Source organism: Orycteropus afer, unplaced genomic scaffold (genome assembly GCF_000298275.1).
Source record: "Orycteropus afer afer isolate SDZICR_OR568_19922 unplaced genomic scaffold, OryAfe1.0 scaffold00242, whole genome shotgun sequence".
In the NCBI taxonomy this organism is placed as follows: Eukaryota; Metazoa; Chordata; class Mammalia; order Tubulidentata; family Orycteropodidae; genus Orycteropus; species Orycteropus afer.
In genome coordinates, this window is record NW_006921829.1 from 2,183,375 (window position 1) to 2,194,075 (window position 10,701).

Genomic DNA, 10,701 nt, shown 5'->3' on the forward strand with positions numbered 1-10,701 from the left:
TCAAGTGCTTTAGCCACTATGCTACCAGAGCTCCTAATAGACAACTTCAAATCACACATGTCAAAAAATGGGACAAGATGGCTCAAACAACTGAATAAAATACAGGGCCAGGAAATCTTCCAGAGGACAAAATGCTATGGAAACTACCTGATAAGAAATTTAAAAGAATTATAGATAGGTACCTTCAAAGGAGTGAGAGAAAGTTCTGAAAACCACAGACAAAGACAGAACTCTACAAGAATTTAAAATAAATAAATAAAAGAACAAATTGGCTAAATAAATGGAAAATTAGAAACCATACATGAACAATAAATAGAAATCTAGAAGATTAATACTAAAATTTCAGAAACAGATAACATGTTGGAAGGGCAAAGGAGTAGAATTGAATCAATGAAGACAGAAATAAGAAGATTGAAGACAAATTTCTTAATACAGATCTATTAGAGGAACAGTCAGAAAAAAATTAAAAAATGAAGAACACCTATGAATTAGGTAGGACACCATCAAGAGGAACAACTTGTGTGTTTATGTGTGATCGGAGTTCCAGAACAGAATGAGACAAACAATAATAACAATAATAAAATTGTCAAAGATTTGTCAGAAGAAAACACCCCTAATATCATGAAAGATGAGAAGATATCCATTCAAGAATCTCAACAAACCCCAAACAGGATAGACACCAATAGACTCCAAAAGAAAATCACCAAGACATATCATAATCAAACTTTCCAAAACCAAAGACAAAAAAAGAATCCTGAAAGCACTTCAGGAAAAATGACAAGTTAAATACAAAGGAGAAAAAATAAGACTAAACTGATTTCTTGGCAGAGACCATCCAGGCAAGGAGGCAATGAGATAACATATATAAAACCCTGAAAGAAAAAATTACCAACCAAGAATTATCTACCAGAATTGTCCCTCAAACACAACAGGAAAAATAGGACATTCCCACAAACAATTTAAAGGAATGTGTAAGAATCAAGCCAATATTACAAGAAACACTGCCCTTTGCACAGAAAATCAGACAGCAACCTGAAATTAAGACATTTGACAACATGACCAGAAACCAACACAGATATAGAAGCATCAAAAACAAAATAAACCTACAAGATTGCAAATAGGAGACCAAAGATTTCTATTTGTAAACAGTGACAACTACAAAGCAAAAGGAGGGAATAAATGATGTAGTTCCAGAACTTCCAAATGGAGAGGAAGTCATGAAAATACAAAAATAGAACAGAATGCTTTAAACTTGGAAAGATAATAAAAAATTAGAGTAACCTAAAAGAAAATTAATAAACCTTCTCATCAAAATAAAAAGGAAGAAAACACTCAGTAAACACTAAAGCAATTACAATGAAGGAAATGATAAGAAAATTCATATACAAAATGAACTCAGGAGAGAAAAATATACTGAACAAAGAAACCATCAACACCACACACACACACACACACACACACACGTTTGTGTGTACACACACACAGAAACAGCAAAATGACAACAATAAATTCAGAGCTATCAATAATTACACTGAATAGAAATGGATTAAATGCACCAATCAAGAGACAGAGAGTAACAGAATGGATAAGAAAACTTTACCCATCAAAATGCTATCTAGATGAAAACAAGCTGAAAAATCAAAGGATAGAAAAAACACATATCAAACAAATGGCAATGAAAACAGCAGGAGTAGCAATGCTAAATTCCTAGACTTTAAGGCAAAAAACAGCAGAAGAGACAAGGAAGGATATTATATAATGATTATATAATGTCTATCAAACAAACCTATGTTCTTTTACAGTTACCTCTTTTCCTGGTTTGGTATAATGGTTATTCTTGCCTCAGAGAATGAATTCAGAAGTATTCCATTCTTTTCTATGTTCTGGAGTAGTCTGAGTAAAATTGGTGTTAGCTTTTCAAACATTTGGTACAAATTGCCAGTGAAGACAACTGGGTCAGGGTATTCTTATTTGGGGAGGCTTTTTTTTTTTTTTTTTTTTTGGCCTCTTCAATTTCTTCTTTTGTGATGGGTCTGTTCAAGTATTATACCTCAGATTATGTTAGTTTGGGTAGCTATTGTGCTTCTTCTAGGTTTTCAAATTTGTTGGAGTCCAGTTCTTCTGTTTTGACATCACCTATTTCATTTCTTGTTCATGTTGTTTGCATCTTCACCTTCCTTTCCTTTATTAAATATGGCAATCTTATTATTTTTCAAAGAATCAATTTCTAGTCTTGTTGATTCTTTCTATTATGTTTCTGTTTCATTTATTTTTGCTTGAATACTTTTTATTTCCTTTCTTCTGGTGAATGTAAGTGTTGTTTGTATTTTTGTTTGTTTGTTTGCTACTCATTTGTCTATTTGTTGGAGAAGTAGAATTAAGTGTTTATTTTGGTTCTTCCTTCTTTTGACACTATCTAACACCTATTCTTGATAAAAGTGCTCTGCAGAATAGGAATGAACCAAAAAAAGACAAAACAACAAACAAAGAAACCTACTGTCATCAAATTGATTCTGACTCATAGAGGCCCCCATTGGGTTTCTGAGGTGGTAAATCTTTGTGGAAGTAGATTGCCCTATCTTCCTTCTGCAAAGTGGCTCATGGGTTTGAACCACCAAGCTTCTGGTTAGCAGTCAAATGCCTTAGGCACTGTGCCATCAGAGCTTCTTAAAATAGGAATAGAAGGGAACTTCCTCAATCCAATTAAGTACATACACACAAAAGAGTATATGCACAAAAATAGCCAAGATTATTCTCAACAGAGAGAGACTGAAAACATTACCCTTAATGGGGGGAATCAAACAAGAATGCCCTTTATCACCACTCTTATTCAATATTGTATTGATAATCCTAGTTAGAGCAACAAGAAAAGAAAAGGAAATAAAAAACATACAAACTGGCAAAGAAAAAGTAAAACTATCTCTATTTGCAGGTGATATGTTCTTATACATAGAAAACCCTAGATATTTAACAAGAAAACTGCTGGAACTAATGGAAGGATTCAACAAAGTGTCAGGGTACAAGAACAACATACAAAAATCAGTTGGATTCCTCTATACTAGCACAGAGATCTCTGAAAAGTAAATACAGAAAACAATACCACTTACAATAGTCAAGCAAAAGATGAAGTGTGTAGGAATGAATCTAAACCAGAGGCACAGAAGACATACAAAGAACTACAAACCAGTACTACAAGAAATCACAAGAGACCTACATGAATAGAGAAATATACCATGCTCATGGATAGGAAGACTTGACATTGTGAAAATGACAGTACTACCCAAAGTGATCTACAGATATTAGGCAATCCCAATCCAGATTCCATCATCATTTTTTAAAGAGATGGAAAAATTAACCACCAACTTTATGTGGGAAGGAAAGAGACCCTGGATAAACAAAGTACTACTAAACAAGAGTAAAGTAAGAGGCCTAACATTCTCTGATCTCAAAACTAAAAAACACAAAAAAAATACAAACACACACACACACGCACACACAAATACAGCCACAGTAGTCAAAGAAGTCATTGGTACAAGGACGGACACATAGACCAATGGAACAGAATTGAGAACCTAGAGGTAATCCATCCACCTATGGATGGTTGACCTTTGACAAATGGTTGAAACCTATTAAATGGAGAAAGAGACAATCTCTTTAACAATGGTGCTGGACATTTGCAGAAAAATGGCACAGAATCTCTCTTTCCATTAAAAAAAAAAAAAAAAAAAAAAAAACCTAACTCAAGATAGATCAAAGACCTAAGAGTAAAACCTAAAACCATAAACATCATCAAACAAAAAATAGGAACAAATTTAAGAGCTCTAAAATATGGCATAAATACACTATCAAGCATAACTAAAGACACACAGACAGCAGAAGACAAACCAGATTACTGGGATCTCCTAAAAACTAAACATTTACGTGCATCAAAAGACTTCACTAAAAGGGTAAAAAAAAAAAAAAAAAAAACCTACAGACTGGGGGAAAAAAATTGGTAATGACATATCGAGCAAGGGATTAATCTAAAAAATGTATAGAAAACTTCAACACCTGATAACAAAAAGACAAACAATCCAATTAGAAAATGGGCAAAGGACATGAACAGACACTTCATGAAAGAAGATATTCAGGTGGCTAACAAACACATGAAGAAATGCTCAAGATCATTAGTCATTAGAGAGAACTAAATCAAAACAACAATGAGATATCATCTTGCTCCAGTATTAATAACAAAGTACATAAAAACAGAAAACAACAAATACTGGCAAGTATATGGAAAGATTAGAACCTTCAAACATAGCTGGTGGGACTTTAAAATGGTACAACTCCTGTGGAAAATGGTATTGTGCTTTTTTAAAAAGTTGTAAATAGAAATGTCATATAATCCAGGAATCTCACTAATAGGTATACATCCTAGACAAATAAGAGTCATGACATGAACAAATAAATGCAGAACCATGTTCATCCTATTGTTATTTACAATAGTAAAAGATAGAAACAACCTAAGTGCCTGTTAATGGATGAATGGATAAACTATGGTATATAGACATGATGGAATACTATGCAATGTTGAAGAATAATAATGAATCTGTAAGACTCTTCATAACATGAGTGAGGTCAGAGGATATTATGATGGTCATCACAAAAGAACAAATATTGTATGAGAACACTACTGTTAAAAGTCAAGAAAATGTTTATACACACAAAAAATTAATTCTTTGAAAGTTATTAAAGGTGAGAAGGGAAGGGACATTAAATCACTACTAGACAGTGTTGTTGTTGTTGTTATGTGCCGTCAAGTCGGACCCGACTCATAGCGACCCCTCCTTTGGTTTCCGAGGCAGTATCACTACGGAAGTAGATTGCCCCATCTTCCTTCCGAGGAGTGGCTGGTGGGTTTGAACCACCAGCCTTCTGGTTAGCGGTCAAGTGCCTTAGCAACTAGACAGTAGACACCTATTAACAGGGGTGAAAGGGAAGGTAATACACAATAAGGAGTAGGTCAGCACAAAATGATCGATACAGAGGAAGACAGATGGAGGAGCATAAGAATCAAAGACAACAAAAGTGAATGCTATTACATACACAGCCCTGCAATAACAGTAAAACAATTATTTATAAATGGATAGATAGACAGACACTGAAGCTGAAGAGCCATGGGAAGGTGAATGATACTATGCTCGTGAATATATGTATAGGTTTGTTGGAGAAATATTTCTACTTATGTATTTATATGTGCTGCAGTTATATCCATGAATATAGTAGAACATATAGGGGAAAAGTTATGAAAATTTCTTAGTCATAACCAAACACCTTGAGAAAATGGGCAAGGGGACTCAGAACCATAGTCTTAAGGGACACTGAGGTAAATTGGCATAGCATAGTCCACAAACACAATATTCTACACTACTTTGTTGAGTAGTAACTAGGATCTTAAAAGCTTGGCAGAGGCCATCTAAGGGGCAACCATTGGTTTCTCTCTGTCTAGGGGAGAGAAGAGTGAAGAAAATCAAAGACTCAAAGAAACACTTAGTCCAAAAGACTAACTGACCATGTGGACCCCAATCTCCATGATCCTGAGACCAGAAGAATTAGATGGTTCCCAGCTACTATTGCTGATCACCATGAAAGGGATCAGAATAAGAGGTGCCAGATAAAGTGAGAGAAAAATGGGAACAAAACTCAAAATCATAAAAAACACTAGGATTTCTGGCCTGTGAGAGACTGATAAAATCCTCAAGACTATAGCCCTTAGACACCCTTCAAGCCTGGAACTGGTCTCACCCCTATAGCTCAACTTTCAGCCAAACTATAGACAGGTCTATCTGATGAACAAAAATATAAGGAAGGTATGCATTCATTAGAACAATCAAGCATATGATATCAAAAGTGCATAATTGACCCTGGGAACCAGCTCAGAAGGCAGGAAGTTATAGGAAAGAGGATGAAGGGAAAAAGAAACCACAGGGAGGAAGTAGGAATAGTGCTGTTACATTGTAGTGATTGCAATAAAAGTCACAAAAAAAATGTGTATAAATTATTTAATAGAAAACCAATTTGCTCTGTAAACTTTCACCCAAATCACAATTTAAAAAAGAAAGAGTTTATTTCAAAAGAATTTTGATCATATTATCATATTCCTCACTGCAAAGAGACAGATCTTCCCTATCATCTCAAGAAGTGGGTGGCATAGTGGGTAAAGCATTTAGCTGCTAACTAAAAGGTCAGTGGTTCAAACCCACACACTGCTCTGTGGGAGGAAGATGAGGCAATCAATCAAGTTCTATAAAGATTTACAGCCTTGGGAACCCAATGGGGATTGTTATGCGTTGGAATCAAATAGAAGGAAGTGGGTATGTTTTTTTTTTTTTTTTTTTTGGGGGGGGGTTCCTGTCATCATGATAAATGGTGAAAAGATTGAAGTTGTCAAAAATTTCATATTACTTGGTTCCACAATCAACATCAATGGAAGCAGCAGACAAGAAATCAGAGGATGTATTGCACTGGGCAAACCTGCTGCAAAAGACCTCTTTAAAGCGCTGAAGAGCAAAGATATCTCTTTGAAGACTAAGGTACTCCTAACTCAAGCCCTGAAGTTTTCAATTGCCTCATAAGCATGTGAAAGTTGGACAATGAAGGAAAACTGAAGAAGAGTTGATGCTTTTGAGTTGTAGTGTAGGTGAAGAATACTGAAAGTACCATGGCCTGCCAGAAGAATTAACAAATCTGTCCTAGAGGAAGTGCAGCCTGAATACTGCTTGGAAGAGAGAATGGCCAGACCTTGTCTCATCTACTTTGATCATGTTGTCAGAAGGGACCATTCCCTGGAGAAGGATATCATGCTTGGTAAAGTGGGGGGAGTCAATGAAAAAGGGGAAGGGCCTTAATGAGATGGACTGATGGACTGACACAGTGGCTGAAATGATGGTCTCCGGTAAGCAGATTGTGAGGCTGCCACAGGACCAGGCAGTATTTCATTCTGTTGTACGTAGGGTTGCTATGAGTCGGAGCTGACTCGGTGGCACATAACAACAACAACAATATCATCTCAGGGCTGGGTTCAACCCTTTGCATTAGTTGATTATGTATCCTTACTTGTGAGTTCAGTTGAAAAACCCTGATAGTAGTCCATAAAAGTTCTTGTAAGTACCCAAGACTGGTTGAGTTCTGAGTGACTTAAATTACAGTGAATTAGTGTTTTATTTCAATGCCCTGAGGAGCCAATGTCTATCTTAGATCACTCACTGGAACAAGCACATCCTGTAAATGCTGTCCTGATAACTGTCCTAAAGGGAGTTATTTAAAGACGCGATGAGGATATTTCTTCTTGTTCTGGTTGTTCTTGAAAGTTGATGGTAATTAAAATAAGAACACATTCTCAAAATTTGCAAAGATGCTAAAGCTAAAAAGATAATTAAGGAATTGTATGATTGAAAAAAAAAAAAAAGCAAGGGAGTGCAACAGGCTAGAACTAAAAGGATGAAAGTAAATAGGGACACCAGTAAGTTCCTGAATTTAGGTTACAAAAAAAGAGCTGTTGCATGAGTTTTGATTTGGAGTTGTAGGTTGTGGAGACCTAGCTTGGCAACTGGAGTCTTAAAAGCTTGTCTTTAAATTCTTAAAAACTTCCCTTGAAAAATCTCTCAGGATTTGAGGTGACTGATAGCTTAGAAAGGATCTCTGGTGGTACAGTGCCTACGCATCTGACTGCTAACCAGAAGGCTGACAGTTCAAACCCACCAGACACATCTTATAAGGAAGATTGGACAATCTACTTCCATAGAGGTGCTGCCTCAGAAACCCAAGGAGGGGTCTCTATGAGTCTAATCCACTCAATGGCAGTGAGGGTTTTTTTTTTTTTTTTTCTTTTGATAGCTTAGAATGATCCAGCAATGGGAATTGGCTGCCACAAAATGCAAATATCATTTAGGTGACATTAGGAGGTATTTAGTTTCCAGAAAATAATGGTTCTACTGTAAATGACACTCTCCAGGCCACAGCTGAGGACACATTTTAGGATAAATCCATTGAAGAGCAATTAGACATAATTAGTGTGTTAGAAGTAATTGAATTGACTATAAAACAAAGGCTTCATCTAAATTGTGGTTATGTGGATAAGAAATTATACTTATTCCATATAAAATCATAGCGCAGAACAACAACACATGGATAAAACATCCAATGAGAAAGATTTTAATTTAAGAAAAGGAACACATATTCTGTTTCAAGGTAGTGAGTTCCCAGTGATGGAAGTAAACAAGCACAGGCTTGATTGCCATTTATTTGGGGTGTTATTAAGAATGGTAGTCTTTATGCATTCAGAGGGGATTGCACTAGATGGTCTCTAGTGTCTCCTTCTACTCTCAAATTCTGTAATGGGCAGCCGGGAGGTCAGTCATGAAAGACTATCTTTTGTCAAGATGGGTTTAAAAAGATATGGTAAGTGTAAAAATAGAAAATATTCATTTAAACTGTACACTTATGAAAGAGGAGGCGATTAGTCACTAGAGTGCCACCCACGTTGAATTGATCAAGGCTTTTTCTCAGAAATAGAGAACAATTTAATTGAGTCATAAAAGTTAAAAACTGGTAAAAATCCTCAACCTTCATCTAATCCAGCCCCCTCATTTCATACACGTGGAAATTGAAGCCCAGAGATGTTGACGTGCCTAAGGCAGTGATTCTCAAAGAATACTTGTCTCAGAATACTTGGGAAAATTGTCTAAGTCTTTAGAAAAGAAGTCCCATTACCTATATTTTAACAAACATCACAAGTGATTCTGTCCACATTGAAAAAAACCACTGGCCTAGCATCACAATATTGATTACAGTACTTACAGTCTTGAGGAAGACTTAGGGCTCTAACCTCTCAATTTTCTATTATTTGAAATTGCCTGTCTTTGAAATAAAGTCTGTTAGCTATTAAATTTCAGAAAATAGAAAGTGGCACCCAATGTGAAACCTCAAAAAGCTTATAGAATCCGGTCTTCCAATAGTAGAAATGAAGCAACATATTCATGCCATCCCTTTGCCTTACTCTTGTGATCTTTAACTAGGGCAATCAAATAATTTGTCCAAACTTGGACTTTTTTTTTTTAAGACTGAAAGAGCTGCTCTTCATAAATATGCCAGGATAGTAGGTGCCAACCAGAACTGTCCAGGCAAAGCAGGATGTATTATGACCCTATCTTTAACTGCCTGTGCCCACCATTGCCTTTTTCCTATATTGAAGAGGACAATCTTCGCTGTTACAATATGGTAACTTCTGAAAGACAGACTTGGAAAGATTTGCACAAATAGTTGTTCAGTAAATATTTGACTGAGCAAACTGATCCATTTAGGGAGATACAGAGCCAAGTTTCATGCAAATCCTTCTCTACAAACTCATATCCTTAGAAACTCAGCCCTGAAAATGAAATTGTGTTATTAATTATATCGTGAGTAAAAATCATTGGGAAAATAAAAACAAAGTCAGTAAAGTCAGGGTAAACACCAAGGCTGGAAGTCATGAACATTTCCTTGATTAGAAGTATAAAATACCTTTGGAGAAATCATTCTTATTCTTGTCAATGGAACACAATGATCTTGTATCTTTGATTTGATCTAGTCAGAAACTGGTAGCTGGGTTCAAAATGAAATAAATATATAAACAAATAAAGCATGTTTTACAGATATTGGCAAGTTAGATACATTGACATATTTCCTAGCATTTTAGTGTGAGACAGGCGTAAGTGAACTAAAGGGCTTGGTTTAATATTTTTTTCTAATTAAGTCCAAATCTTTTTATTTATGCACATTTAGAAATGTTCTTTACTAATTTTAACAGCTTGTCTGGTCTATGGAGATCATATCATAGCAACTAGAGACAAAAAGAAGAAGCGTTAGATTACAAACTTAGGAAATAGTAGGGAATCAAAACATAGAACCAAGAGAGGTGAAAGATAAATTCTATCTGAACACGGACTTTGAAACAACACTGGGTCAAATGTGTAGAGCTTGAGCTAGCACTTGTAGCACTGCAGAAATACCATGGACTGCCAAAAGAATGAAGAAATTGGTCCTGGAAGAAGTGCAGCTGGAATGCTCCTTAGAGGAGAAAATGGCCAGACTTCACCTCACCTACTTTCCTCATGTTGTCAGAAGGGACAATTCCCTGGGGAAGGATATTGTGCTTTGTAAAGTAGAGGGTCAGCAGAAAAGGGGAAGACCCTCAATGAGACCAATTGACAGTGTCTGCAACAAAGGGCTCAAGTATAGAAAGGATTGTGAAGATGGCACAGGATTAGGCAGTGTTTCATTCTGTTGCATACAGGGTCGCTGTGAGTCAGAGTCGACTTGACAGCACCTAACAACAGTAAGAAGCACAGGAAAGAAAGTTACTTGAAGGCTTATTACTGATAACAGTTCTGTTGGTAACATGCTTGACAGGAATAGAGAAGTCTTGTTTCTTGCTTAACTACAGAATTGATAAAATCATGTTCCGGCATTTCTATTCATGAATACCAGTCCAAACTGTAATTAATTGCAGCTATCTATTGGATGCCTGCAAGTATAGTATATAAAATATTACTCTTAGATCCTTGGTAAGCATACCGAGGTCCTAGAAAGTTCTTACTGTGTGGAATTTTAAAAATATTTTATTGTGGTAAAACACATTAAATACAAAAATTGCTACACGAAACATTTTCAAGTGCACAATTC